At 37.7% G+C, this 14,236-nt stretch overlaps 2 long non-coding RNA genes across 2 annotated transcripts in view; both read right to left on the bottom strand.

Moving 5' to 3' along the window:
• Positions 1–14,028, bottom strand: part of LOC129150119 (uncharacterized) — a 57,693-nt gene extending 43,665 nt beyond the window's left edge. Inside the window, exons 1-2 of the long non-coding RNA XR_008556851.1 lie at positions 13,918–14,028; positions 11,975–12,171 (exon numbers count right to left, since the gene is read on the bottom strand). This is a non-coding gene — a long non-coding RNA (uncharacterized LOC129150119). The remainder of the gene's footprint in view (positions 1–11,974; positions 12,172–13,917) is intronic.
• LOC129150122 (uncharacterized) lies at positions 2,942–4,807 on the bottom strand. The gene is made up of 4 exons (XR_008556853.1): positions 4,724–4,807; positions 3,938–4,036; positions 3,551–3,653; positions 2,942–3,079 (listed from the first exon to the last, which is right to left on the bottom strand). It is a non-coding gene; the product is annotated as an uncharacterized LOC129150122 (long non-coding RNA).
• Positions 14,029–14,236: the final 208 nt, after the last annotated feature.

Here is a 14,236-nt window from a genome sequence, read left to right as displayed (position 1 = left end):
GGGGAAAGATGGGTAGTGGAGTCATGATGGCCCCAGAGAACACAGAGGCCAGCTTGCTTTGATTGCCTGAATGTATAGGGTATAGTTATAGTCCCCTTTCTACCTTATCTAGTGGTCAAGTTATATATTTCCATATAATATATCACAATGTGCCATTTATTTTCGAATATCTACAAATGGAACCCCCTGGCTATTTTGCTGTCATATAATTTCAAAATGTTTCTTGACCTCTGTACTCCATTTTCTAATCCTTCAATTAGCCATATCATTCACTCCCGTAATCATAGACACATACACTTTGCAGTTGGAAAGGAGATGACTTAGTTGTAGAAGATATTACTCTCTTCTCTCTTACATGATGAATGGGGAAATGGAGACAAAGTGATATTCCCCAAAGCCATGTAATTATTTAGGAGTCAAGTAAGATTTTTACATAGTTGTCCTGACTCCTTTATAGAGTTATCCTTTATAGAGTTATTTTCTAACCCAGTGGCTCAGTGGTTGAGCATTGACCTATGAATCAAGAGGTCATGGTTCAATTCCTGATTAGGGCACATGCCTGGGTTGTGGGCTCGATCCCCAAAGAGGGGCATACAGGAGGCAGATGACCAATGATTCTCTCTCTTCATTGATGTTTCCATCTCTCCCTCTTTCTTCCTCTCTGAAATCAATAAAAAAAAAACAAAAAAACACCTATGTATTTTTTAAAAAGAGTTATTTTCTATTCTTTCTAACTTAAAATAATAAAAATATTTAGATTTCTGTTTAGTCCAGAAGGCCCTGATAATGTCTTCATCATTTTTTAAAGGTTTTCATAAAGTTATATATTTTTCCTTTAATATAACAGTAAATTGAAAGATCTTGCATGCCTTTTAAGATTTTATGATAAAATATACATAGATTTTAAGATTTATTAGAGCAATTTTAAGTAATGACTTGGTATATCATTTGGCTTTTACTCTGGGTGAGTAGATATGAATGTTCTTGAACTTAAGCAAATTTAGTATCTGAAGATCTTGTAGGTGCTAGATGAGTCATCCACAGTAATTTTGAGGTCACCCAGGTTGATTACAGAGCCTTAAAAGGCAGATCATGTAATCCCGGAGCCTCGAATTTTAGAGATCATTGGGGAATACAAAGAGCTCAATAGATGAGAAGACTGAATAGATGAACATGCCAGGACAGGGGAGCAGTGCATGCATTATCAGGCAACCTCCTCTAATGCAGTAGGATGAGAGAGCCTTCTGTGGTGAGACTGAGTGTGGCAGGACTGCGTGTGCAAAGTGTAATGAGGAATCGGTGTGATCATTGGAATGGGACTAAGAAACCTAGAAATTGTGAAGTGTGGGAAGGGCTAGGCTGCAGGACCTGGAATGAATACAATTTTTAATGTGGATTTGAGACATAGTAACGTTATTGGACCTCCAGTTTCTAAGTGAATCCCTGGAGTCAATGGTGAGGTTAGACATGGTCATTTTAAAAAATAATTGTGGCCGAAACTGGTTTGGCTCAGTGGATAGAGCATTGGCCTGCGGACTCAAGGGTCCCAGGTTCGATTCCTGTCAAGGGCATGTACCTTGGTTGCGGGCACATCCCCAGTAGGGGGTGTGTAAGAGGCAGCTGATCGATGTTTCTCTCTCACTGATGTTTCTAACTCTCTATCCCTCTCTCTTCCTCTCTGTAAAAAAATCAATAAAATATATTTATAATAAAAAATAATTGTGATATTTATATATTAATGTTAGGGCTGAAATTAATAAATGCTAACAAGGAAAAATATAAACTGTCCTATTGGCAGGTGCATTTACTTTTTACATAATACATTTTACTAATTAAATGAGTCAGTAAAAAAATATATGTACAGAGGTTATATGGTGTCTACAATGCTTTTATCAGTAAACTCCCTCTAATGGTGAATTCAATATTGTTAAATTTTTCAGTAGTTTTCTTATTATTTTTTCTTATATTTCTTATATTCTCCTCATGGCTTAACTGAAATAGTAACTTAGTATGACAGAAATTAATGTCTTGAAAAACTATATCCAAATTCATTCTATTGCATGTTTTCCATGATATATTATTCACATATTTGATTATATTAATAGACAACAAATTGAACCATATGTCATACATGAAAAAGAGAAAATTGACAAACTGAAACTAGTTATTATAACATTGAACTTTCTGACTAATTAGTGAAGTCTGTGATACCCTATAGTAGGTACTTGTAACACACACTTTAAGTAATTTTTCATAGTGTTTGAGAAATTTCTGATGATGTGTTCCCTGAACTCGTGGGAGTAGAGGAACACATAGAAAGATGTTGAAAAGGTGCTATAGCTCTGTGTTCATCAGTCCCATAGCCATGAGGCATGCATAGATATTAAGTTAATGAAATGTGGCCAGACTGAATGGAGACATGCTAAAGTGTAAAATATACATTGGATTTTGAAGACTTAATGTAAAATGTAAAGTATCATTAATAATTTCAATTACACGTTTAAATGACTGAAATAAGTTTTACATAATGTGCTAAATGAAATCTATTATTAAATTATTTTCACTTGAGTCTTTTCATTTTCTAAAAATCTGACTGCTAACCAATTTAAAATTACATATGTGGCTCATTATTTTTTTATTTAACAGCGCCGCTGGCGAGGGTGGACCAAAGCCAAATATGTTAAATTTATATCTTTCCCTTTGGCATACAACTATTCAAAGTGATGTCTTCAGAATCCCCCATATACTTGCACATATAATACCTATATTCTTCCCTAATGTCACACATAATATCACACATTACCATACAATATTTTCTACAGCATTTTAGATTGCCCTCAACTATAAGGGATTTTTTAGCATCTTGTCTTCTCTGTCTGGCTGGAAGCCTCATGTTGAATGAAATAGTTTGTCTGCACTATTACTCATACAATAGCTTGAGTAGGAAGATATCTCAAATACCCATACTTAGCTTGCTGTGTAGCTAGCAGTAATTGTTGCCCAGGTGGTAATATCTGAGGAATGCCTTATCGGGGTCCAATATTTCTGTGACATTTAAGCACGAAGGCTGCAACAGTGTCTGAAGAATCCAGAGAGATTTATTCCTGTTAGATACATTGCCAGAGGGACATTTTCTTCAAATGGTCTTGTTCTCATTCTCACTCCTCATCTCTGAATACATCTAGTCCTATCTTTTTGCTAAAATAAGCAGCTATGAATCACATACAAAAAGCTCATATATAAGTTGCTTAAAGAATTGGCAACTGTAATGATGAATGGATAAATTTTATTTTTAGCATTTTTTACTAATGACAGGTTATAAAATGGATTTTTGCTTTTCAATTTTTGTAGTTGCTTCTAAAATTAAAAAAAAAAGTCTGAAAAAAGAAAACTACTCAAGTTAATAATTCTGCAGAAAAATCCTAGCAATCTACAATGATATTGAGCACTTTCTTCTCAATCTATACTGAGTAATTGAAGCATAAACACAACTGGCTTTTGACAGGATGTCATGTTGGGACAAATTGCTCCAGTTAATAAAGTCAATTACCACATATCGTAGAATCTCAGCTTTAAAATCAGACACATCAGAAACAAGAAAACGGAGAGGAAGGGTAAGTAATCAGTCAGGAATAGTGATTTTTTGCAATGACCTATTATAGAAACAATAAACATTAATTAGTATGAAAGAGCAATTATACTTATGTAATAAAATTACAACTCTCCCTAATGTATTATTTTTACAAATTGCTCTCTGCATAGAGTTACTAGGGTTTGGTAAAAGAGTGCTATTTTCAAAGTTATAATACCTTTCCCAAATAAAAAGCAAACTTAACTGACCTCTGCAAGGACTCAGGGACTTTGATACAGATAGAATGACAGGCTTAGACTGAGCACAGTGGTGGGGCGAGGTATATTTTGATAAGAGCTATCTGACCTTTATTTTCAGGGCTCCTCTGATTTCTCTTTTGGAAGCCTCCTTTGGAAACAGTGTCCTCCTCTTGCCTCCAGAATATTCAGTACCCTTGTATGGTGGCTACAAATATTAGTGGACAAAAGGGTAAACCAAAAATATATGTACAGTGTATAAGTTCCACCTGCTGAACTGTTATGAAATACAGTCTCAGCAACTAGCATGAAATACAATCCCAGCTTGAGCTCTCTGGTCTCTGGATTCTTATAAGAATCCTGTGTGCTTAGTAGGGCCAGACAACAGGATACACATCAAGTCAATTGCCACTTTGACTACAAGATGCTGCAGTGGAGATCTAGTCACTGCCTTCAATTCTGAGACACTTCAGGAGCCTCCATAAGGAGCTCAGGAGGGTGTGGTTCCATTAGCAGAGACAGAATAGTCCCATCTGTTCTCCCTCCTCCAGCTCTACGCTAATGGGGATGCAACTCTTAATCTGTGCCTTGCCCTCTTCTACCTGCTTCCCGTGCTCAGGAGAAACTCAACATGGCCCCTCCTTCTAGGGCTTGATACCTGTCCATTCCTCTCCCTCAGGCTCACCGTTTCCAGAGATGGAGGGCAGTCTGGTTCACTAAGTCTCTAAAACATGAAGCACAGTATGGCTTCTTTGTTCTGAGACATGAGATACTTTCTCACATTGCTTGTTTCTTTCTTAACTCTCTCTGTCCCATAAGATATTTGCTCTTTCATTTTCAAAGTTAAAATCTTTCCTGTATTCAGTTCTTTATACTCAAGGTATTTAACACGAACCTCTTCGAAGACATCTAGTACTGGGTACTATACTAGGGGCTCCATAGGCATTGCCGAGTTATCCTTTTCAACACCCATGAGTAACTATAATAATAAAAGCATAATATACTAATTAGACCAGATGACCTTCTGGATGAAGCCGGGGCTGCAAGGGAAGCCTGGGTCCCAAGTACCGGAGGGAAGCCCAGGTCCTGGGTTCCAAAGGAAAGCCAGTGCCGGCAGCTGGGGGAAGGAAGGCTCATGTTTGCATGAATTTCGTGCATCGCGCCTCTAGTTCAATAATGTTATCGTTAGCTTTCAGATGAGGTGATGGTCACCCCCCGCCCCAAGATTGAAGAGAATTGGCTAATCTCAGGGTTCTGTGGAGCTGGAGTTTCTGAACAGGACATTCTTAATCCAAAGCCTTCCATTACGATGCTAGACTTTCTCTTAGTCTTACCGAACTTTATTATTATGAAAAGAAATTATACATGTTCCCCAAATAAGCAAAGAACATAGTGCAACCATGAATTTCTGGCTGTGCACCCTAACTATTCAAGGTTAGCCTACCCCAGTGGTCGGCAAACTCATTAGTCAACAGAGCCAAATATCAACAGTACAATGATTGAAATTTCTTTTGAGAGCCAAATTTTTTAAACTTAAACTTCTTCTAACGCCATTTCTTCAAAATAGACTCACCCAGACCATGGTATTTTGTGGAAGAGCCACACTCAAGGGGCCAAAGAGCCGCATGTGGCTCGGGAGCCGCAGTTTGTTGACCACGGGCCTACCCAGTCTGCCTTTTATATGCATTTCCCTGCATTTTCTCTATTCTCTCTCATCAGGGAATGAGTGAATTAAGATCCAGAATTATTTTCCTCACTCTTAAAATAGAGGTTATATAAGAAACTGAGGAAATGTCAATAGATTGAAAAAAATGTACATTATTAGATGGGAAAAGATCCCTATGAAAAGTTCTAAGTATCTCAGGGTTCTTTATGCATTAAAATAAAACCTTTGTCATTGAATAGAATCTTGGAATTATTGGAGGTGTTAGCTGGTAATGAATCTCCCCCAATATTAGCAATGTACCAGTTTACTACAGCCAACAACATACTTCAAACAGTTTATATATTGTGATTTTAAGAGTATTTTAACATTTTAATTAGCCCACTATATTTTAGGGTCTCTTCAGATTTACTGAAAGCCAGCATTTCACGTCCACTCAAAATCATTTCTTGAGTTATATAATTATGTAGGCCTGACATATTAAGAACATTCAGAAATATTCTCAAAAGGAGTTTTCCGAGTGCTAACATCAGAAGGTTTGCAAAATGCAATTCTCTTTTCAAAGTTCAATAAACATCACTGATAATTGTGAAAGCTCATACATTAAATGAGAATCTCAGCAATAATTATAAAACGTGTTATGTTTTACCTTATAGAAGATAGATAGAAGAGGAGAATGAATGTGGAATAGTCATTTAAATTATCAAATTGTCTCCAGAATAATCTTATTCATTCATTGTAATGCACATGAATCATATGATATTTCAGCTCACTTACATAATTTTGTGCTATACATGTTATATAATGTTTGGAAACCACCTAGGTTATGACATTATCAAAACAAGATATTCAGTCTTGAATTATGAGGAGAATTCAAATGAACTGAGCCTTTGAGCAGTTTAAACACTCAAATGAATGTCAGATCAGCAAGACATATAATACACTTTATGGTGTGCCACAGAATTTCAGTAATTAGCTTATGTGTGCCATTACATGAAAAAGGTTGAAGTTTGCTGTATGAAAGTCATTTGGTGAATGGAAAGAGAAAGAAATTATAATTACTTTTAAACCCAAAGCTTATATACAAGTGGAAGCCAGGCACTGCTCTCTTTGTGGTTCTACTAACAACATTCATTTTTCCAATGTGCTACTTCATATGAAAGAGAATTGAGGTAGCAGCTCTGAAATGGCTCAGGTGAATTTGAAGTCCGTAATTACTTCTAACAGTCGGGATCTGTGCTTTCGGGAAGAGGAGACAATGGGTGACTTCACTTGTTTTTCCTAACCTCTCTCCTATGCAGTTTATGTGAAAAAAGACCTCTTCAAGCAAAAGTTTCTTTTGTTCTGGCTGTCTGCTGTAAGATGTATAAAGTATGAAGCTTTAGTGTGGTGCAGGGAAATAAAAAAACACCGTGTCCATCTATGAGTATATAACTCCAGGTGAATGACACCATGCCTCTGGCCTCCGGTTTTGGTTAATTATGAGTGTTTTACGTTTAATCTATAAATGAGGCAATTGGATTAGACCAATGCTCCTCAAACTTGGTTAAACTGTATAAAAGTTTACTTAAAGTATTTCGCATGATTTGTTGTATATAGATATGTAAGTACAACTTTATGAAATTTCCTTTTAAGTTTCAATTCATCATGTTTTTTAATGACAGACACTAAATGGAACACTGAACTCAATATAATGAACACAAAAAAATGGAATATAAGTTTATGCTTAACAAATTATTATTTGTTTCTGTATCATATTTATAGCAAATCCTGCCAGCTTTTAAAAACTATTTTTTTAAAGCATGTTTTTTATTTCAGGATTCTCGAATTAAACTAATCTAGAAATTAACAAAGGAAGCACTAAGAATTTTTTATCTCAAAGTTCAATCATTTAGATGTGTAGAAACTGATCACATTCCTCTTAAAATTTCTCCAAGTCAAGGAAATTATGAAAACCTTTAAGTAGGTTTACTTCTCCAAGTCATGCAAAAAAAATAAAATATTTTGTATTATAGTAAGGCAAGTGCTGGTAAATGTTTAATAACATAAAACAAACAGGTTCCTGATTTGTAGTTTTTACCAATTTCTGTGGTTTAAATATTCAAAGCATAGCTGATTTCAAGATATTAATTAGAAGTCACTGAACTAGAAATTGGAAAAAGATGTACCCTATGGGCTCTCCCATGCTAATTCTAGCTGGCTCAAGCATACAGATGAATTAATATGTTCATGTATATAATTTTAAAAAATCTCAGACTTAGGATCTGTTGTTCAGCTTGATATTGAATAAAGGTTTTAAAACATTTGTGTGTGTGTGTGTGTGTGTGTGTGCCTCTTGCATCTAAATTTGAAACATCAGTCTCATTCCTGATGTCATTACATAATTAGAATGGTAACACAGGCTTAGTGAATTGAAAATTTTGGTTTGTTAAAATAATATTAGCTAAATATACACACTAATGCACTCATGCTTAAGAAATCTACACTAATAAAAGAGTAACATGCTAATTGACTGTACCTCCAGGACGCCCACCAGCCAATCAGGAGTGAGTATGCAAATTAGCCCAACAAAGATGGTGGGTTAATTTGCATATGCAGGCGCCGAGTGGTGGGGATGGGGCGGGACTTGCGTCGTAGCCATTGCAATGACACAGGTGTTCCACATCACCCCAGCCCTCTGGACCTCTGGGCAGTGTGGGAGGGCGGAAAGGCGGCTTCGGGCAGGAGTGAAGGCAGAAAGATGGCTCTGGGCTGGAGCGAAGGCAGTGCTGGCAGCCAGGGAAAGGAAGGCCCATTCTTGCATGAATTTTCGTGCATCGGGCCTCTAGTATAACGTAAATATGGTCTTTATCATAACTTCAAATATTTACAGCACACAAAATTTGACTTAAGTAAAGGTATAATATGGAACTTCTTTCCCTTTAGATTATAGATAACTGAAGATTTTGTTTTTAAATTTGCTATGTATAAAATGTACTAAGAGTCACAATCTATTTACATGGCTGTGAAGGAGGGCCAGCTACCATGCAACAGCCATGATGATATAAACTCCTTGTTAGTCACTCCTGAAATTTTCTTGCCATTACTTTTGTACCTTCACTAATAAAATTACACTGTTTACCTAAAATTATAAAAAGGTCTGTTAAAATTGATCTGAAAAATAGACTTTCTCTTTTTTGAAAATATTTTTATTGATTTCAGAGAGGAAGGAAGAGGGAGAGATAGAAACATCAATGATTAGAGAAAATCATGGATCAGCTGCCTCCTGCACACCCCCCACCCCCTGGGAATTAAGCCCACAACTAGAGCATGTGCCCTTGACTAGAATCGAACCGGGGCCCTTCAGTCTGCAGGCTGATGCTCTATCCACTGAGCCAAACTAGCTAGTGCTGAAAGGTAGACTTTTTCTTGATTTGTATATCAACTGTTTCATCCATATGACTTTTTTAAAAACTAGAGAACCATCCACAGGAAAATAAAGATATTCTGAACATCTAAACACTTCACTAATCAATTATAAACACCTTCTCAAATGTTAGCCTTTAACAAATCAGAACCTTCCTTTGGCATATATTTTTAAACAGCAGAATCCATTGCACTTTTGAATTAACATATTTGTTGTAGTATTAACAGCATAGGATTGAGAAAGGTTTCCCCTGAAAGAAAGGTTTCTTCCTCATGTGTGCTGTACTCACTTATTCTAACCTGCATTTCCATTTTCAGTTTTAGATTTAGATGCAAGAATTTTTTATACGATAAAGCTATTCACTTTAAGCTGCAGAGAACTGAGTATCTTATATTTATTCTCTGCTCTGTTCTATTTCAAATGATGTTATAATTTGATGGAAACCACTGAAAAACTAAAAATAATTTTTTAGTTATAAAGGAAACCAAGGACTGGTAATTTTAATTACCATAAAAAGTGGCCTCTTTGACAGTCTATATATATATATATATATATATATATATATACATATATCCTCCAAGATTTGTCTTTTGGTGACTGTTTTTGACACAAAACACCTATTTTGTACTTTTCTGTTAATATGCTGAGCATTAAAAGATCATTTGCTGCTGCTCCAGGCAAGTCTTTTTTATGTGCCTGGCTTTATTGCACTTTGCAGCTATTGAGTTTTTACAAATTGGAGGTTTGTGGCAACAATACATCCAGCAAGTCTATTGGTTCCAACAGCATTCGCTCAGTCTCAAGTCTTTGTGCCACATTTCTGGGTTATTTTAGCAGTCAGTGCAAGGAAGGACGATGCCTGGAGTAAAGGGTTGGCAGGGACGATAAAGTGAGTAGATTCCAGTACATTTTGGAGATGCCATCTAGACTTGCTGATAAACATTGGGAGTGAGAGAAAGAGATTCTTAGAGTTTTTAATTTAATCGATTGTGTATTGTTTTCTAAAATGGAAAAAAATAGAATAACGTGAGGGTGTAGATAAAAATAATTATCTTGTAGTATGTCTGGTGTGATGCTTATAAGAGAACCAATAATGATATCAAATGAATATTAGAGTCAACAGTTCGAGATTGAGAGGTCAGAGATGGAAACATATGTTTGATAGTAATCAGCACTCCAAAGGCATTTAAAGCCACAAAGCTTCTTGATATCACCTACAAAGGGAGTCTAGTGAGTGAAAATTCTAGGAGCAAGGTCTTAGGCATGCAGACTTGAATGGCAAGGGAGAAGATGGGGTGCAAGCAAAGGGAATAGAAAAGTAGCCAGTGGCAAGAAAAATAAAAACCTGGAAGCCAAAAGAGGAAGCACTTAAAGATGGAGGGGATGTCACTTCTGTTGAAAAATGCTGACCTGCCACTTACCCTGAAGCAAAAGTGATTATTGGATTTTGAAACTTGGACATTATTGTTCCCTTTGATCAGCATGGAGAGGACAGAAGCTTGACTGAAGGGGCTGATTATAGGATTGGTGACGGTGAGAAGAGACTTTTCTATAGAACATCTTTTCTATAAAAACAGCTCGCAGAAAGACCTGTCGTATGGAATCAAATGATTGCTTTTTTAACGATACTGGATTCGTATGTCTATAGAGATACTGAAATCTTAATACCTCAGAAAATGTTTACAGCCCTGGCCAGTCTGGCTCAGTTGGTTGGAGCATTGTCCTGTCCATCAGAAGGTGGTGGGTTCCATTCCAGTCAGGGCACTTGCTCAGGTTGGGGCTTGGTCTAAGGCGGTGGTGCATAGGGGAGGCAACCTGTTGGTGTTGCTCTCTCACATTGATGTTCCTCTCTCTCTCTCTCTCTCTCTCTCTCTCTCTGTTTCCCTTCCTCCCTCCCTCCCTCCCTTTCTTTCTCTAAATCACTAAAAAAAAATAAGGAAATGTTTATAGCCATATATTTTATAACTATGTAACCATATGCTATGTGGTTATAACATTTCACGGAAAATGTAACATTAAATTACAGGTGAACTATGTTGTTATGTATTTCTATGCATAGGTGCTATTTTTATGACAATACGTGAAAAAGCAGTATCTATGAAACCCTGGGCTAATGCAATGTTTCCTTTCTATTTATTAGCAACTGTTTTTATTACACCCCTGAGCACCTGCCAGACCGCTATACATATATTTTTTCAAATGAATTACGTAATTATTTACATCCTATCATTTCACTTCTATTTTCCAAAATAATGAGCTCCAAGCTGTGCTTTGCCTTTGAACAGCGTGGCTAGAATCGATTTAGGTAACCCTTCCACATCATTGCACTGCACAGCAGACCGCAGATTTATTATCGCCTGATTTTTAAAACAGAAAGGCTGAAGACATGCAGTATGCCGGTGGTTCCGGCCTGCTCATTGGAACCTATTGCTGTTGCTTCGCAGGGATTACTGAAGGCTGGATCCAAACACGGAGTCATATGCACAAAATATCCATCCGGGCTGTGGTGGCCACACAGGCTGCTGCGTATGTGCAGGCTTATTTAACTAGGACATTCGCCTTCCGCTGTGCAGTCCTATCCCAAAGGTGTTAGGGTAGACACTGTCCAAGATGAACAACCATTAGCTTAAGATAGCTTAATAGTTTGAATGCAAAGGGAAAATAGTACCTTTTGTACTGTGAGGTAAAGAAAAAGGGATGGGATTGGTGGGTGGGGGATGGTTTGGCCAACTGCATAGTGTCCGTTAGGTCAGTGCTTTTAATTAATTAATTAATTAATTAATTAATTTATTTATTTAAAAAATAATATATTTTATTGATTTTTTACAGAGATGAAGGGAGAGGGATAGAGAGTTAGAAACATCGATCAGCTGCCTCCTGCATGCCCCCTACTGGGGATGTGCCCACAACCAAGGTACGTGCCCTTGACCGGAATCGAACCTGGGACCCTTGAGTCCGCAGGCCGACGCTCTATCCACTGAGCCACACCGGCTTCGGCAGGTCAGTGCTTTTAAATAGATGACTGTAGGGAGATAGGAATGTCAGGTTGTCAGAAGAAAAATAGGGGAATGCATTACCTGTGAAACTAGATCTGTTACAGAAAACTGCCTCCGAGCTGGTCACCCGCCTCGCAGGCTGAGTCCAGGGCAGCACTCACCTGTGGAGCAGTGACTGGGGCCTGCGCATGCTGTGCGGTGCACCCCCGGCACGTGTGTGATGGTCAGTGTCTGAGGGAACTTGACCACAGACTCTCTCACTCGCAGGAGCAGCCAAGCTCAAAGAAATAATGCAGAAACGGAAGGATGTGGTGTTAGAACGAAAAGATTTTGGAAAATTATGACTTGTTCTAATTAAATAATTAATACATGCACATTATAGGATGTACATGATATTAGCATGAAAGAAACGCTTCCAGAGGCTCTATTTGGTTCCAACAATACTGATGATCAGAGTGTGTATATTGCATTGTATCCCGTTTTGTCGCTAAATATAATTTTTCAGTGTTAGTATAGTTACTGCCATTATTTTTAAATTATTTTAGTTTATTAAATGAATTCATTTTGAGTACTTAACTATTTTTATAGTATTACACCCCATGTTTTTAATTGAAGAAACGTAAGAGCAAAGATGTTAGGGTTGATACTGTCCAAGATGAACAACCATAACAGCAGCAGCAACTTCAACAACAACATTTCTACTTTTTCACAAACTTCTTTTTTTTCAAAATGCATGTCATTGGGTTCCTACACACTTCTCTGAGGTTGACAGGGGACATATTCTTCCTCCTAATTGACTAGAGCGGTGAAAAAGCAGTATCTATGAAACCCTGGGCTAATGCAAACTGCGGCTCGCGAGCCACATGCGGCTCTTTGGCCCTGGAGTGTGGCTCTTCCACAAAATACCACAGCCTGGGTGAGTCTATTTTGAAGAAGTGGCATTAGAAGAAGTTTAAGTTTAAAAAATTTGGCTCTCAAAAGAAATTTCAATCGTTGTACTGTTGATATTTGGCTCTGTTGACTAATGAGTTTGCCGACCACTGGACTAGAGAATCCCATGTCCAGGGTCCTGCTGCTAACACTGCCCTTTCGCCCCGCCTGCACCTCCTGGAGCACAGAACTGATGGGATGGAATACACACCCCTGTTACTACTGCCTGTGAGCTTCCTCCTGAGACCTGAAAAGGCCCATTAAGAAGGGAATGCTTAGCCCTCTCTCCCTGGGGCAAGAAAAAGGAGGAAGACATTTTTTGACTAAAATGCATCCATGATTTAGCCAGGGGTGGGGAGCATCCAGCAGGCAAGGCCTGGGAAATCATGTGGTCTGGCCCTGCCAAGGCATTAGGGGTGAGCTTGACCAAATAGAGCAGGCTAATTTTTAAGTTGATAATTGCGTATGGCCTGAGAACGATGTTATAAATATCCAAATGGCCCTTGGCAGAAAAAAAGGTTCCCCATTCCTGAACTTTTAAAGGTTCCCCACAATAATTTCCCTTTTGGTAAACTTGATGCATCTTTGTCCAAAAACCTATCGACATTCTTGGAATAAAAAGTGAAGAGCTTGACTGGAACAACAAGTTGTTGTCTAAAAGTAAATTATTTTTACCTATGTAATATCTTTTTCACAAATGCTCATTATGAATTGACAGAACAGGCTTAAACTATAGTTATCTTTGAGGTTGAGATATTTGGCTACACTTTTCCCCATGCAGGATAGGGAAATTCCCTTTAAATTGGACTAAAACCCAATCACTACTCTTTTCATAGAAGATTGATTCCAAAGAGATTCACTTATCTTGCAGAGTGTAAAACTTATGTTTTTGAGTTTTCTAAAATAAATAATCTCAGGATACAAATTCAGCTATTTAATAAATATAATCTACTATTTTCTCAATTTAGTATCTATTAGGAACTCCTAGTCTATGTGACATAATCACAATCCCAGTTCATTTATGGTTCAGGATCCTGTATAAATTCTAGACGTTTACAAAGCTCCAAGGTATTATGTTTTAGGGGTTCACCTACATCTCAGTGCGCTATGCTCATGATGACATCCCCCAGTTCTTGGTTCCTTCTGGTGTGTGACATCTCCCTGCAGATGACGGACTTGTAAGGCCTGGCTCTTTCCTCAGCTGTTGGGCACTTGGGGACCTTTCTGCTGCTTGCATGTCATAGTGCTTCAAGCAAAAGTAGCTGGGCTGTCACAATCCATTACCATAGATTTCCATACATTCTATTTCCACGGCATTCTCAGTCACACAAGGTTATGCTATTGCTCCTGGGTCGTATTGGCCTTCAGGGAACTTGGCTAGGAAGGCTGGCCTGTAGTTATCTTTTAGATACA

Source organism: Eptesicus fuscus, chromosome 8, assembly GCF_027574615.1.
Source record: "Eptesicus fuscus isolate TK198812 chromosome 8, DD_ASM_mEF_20220401, whole genome shotgun sequence".
In the NCBI taxonomy this organism is placed as follows: domain Eukaryota; kingdom Metazoa; phylum Chordata; class Mammalia; order Chiroptera; family Vespertilionidae; genus Eptesicus; species Eptesicus fuscus.
Note: the sequence above shows the minus strand (reverse complement) of the source record. Positions and strands in the feature narration are given on the sequence as shown.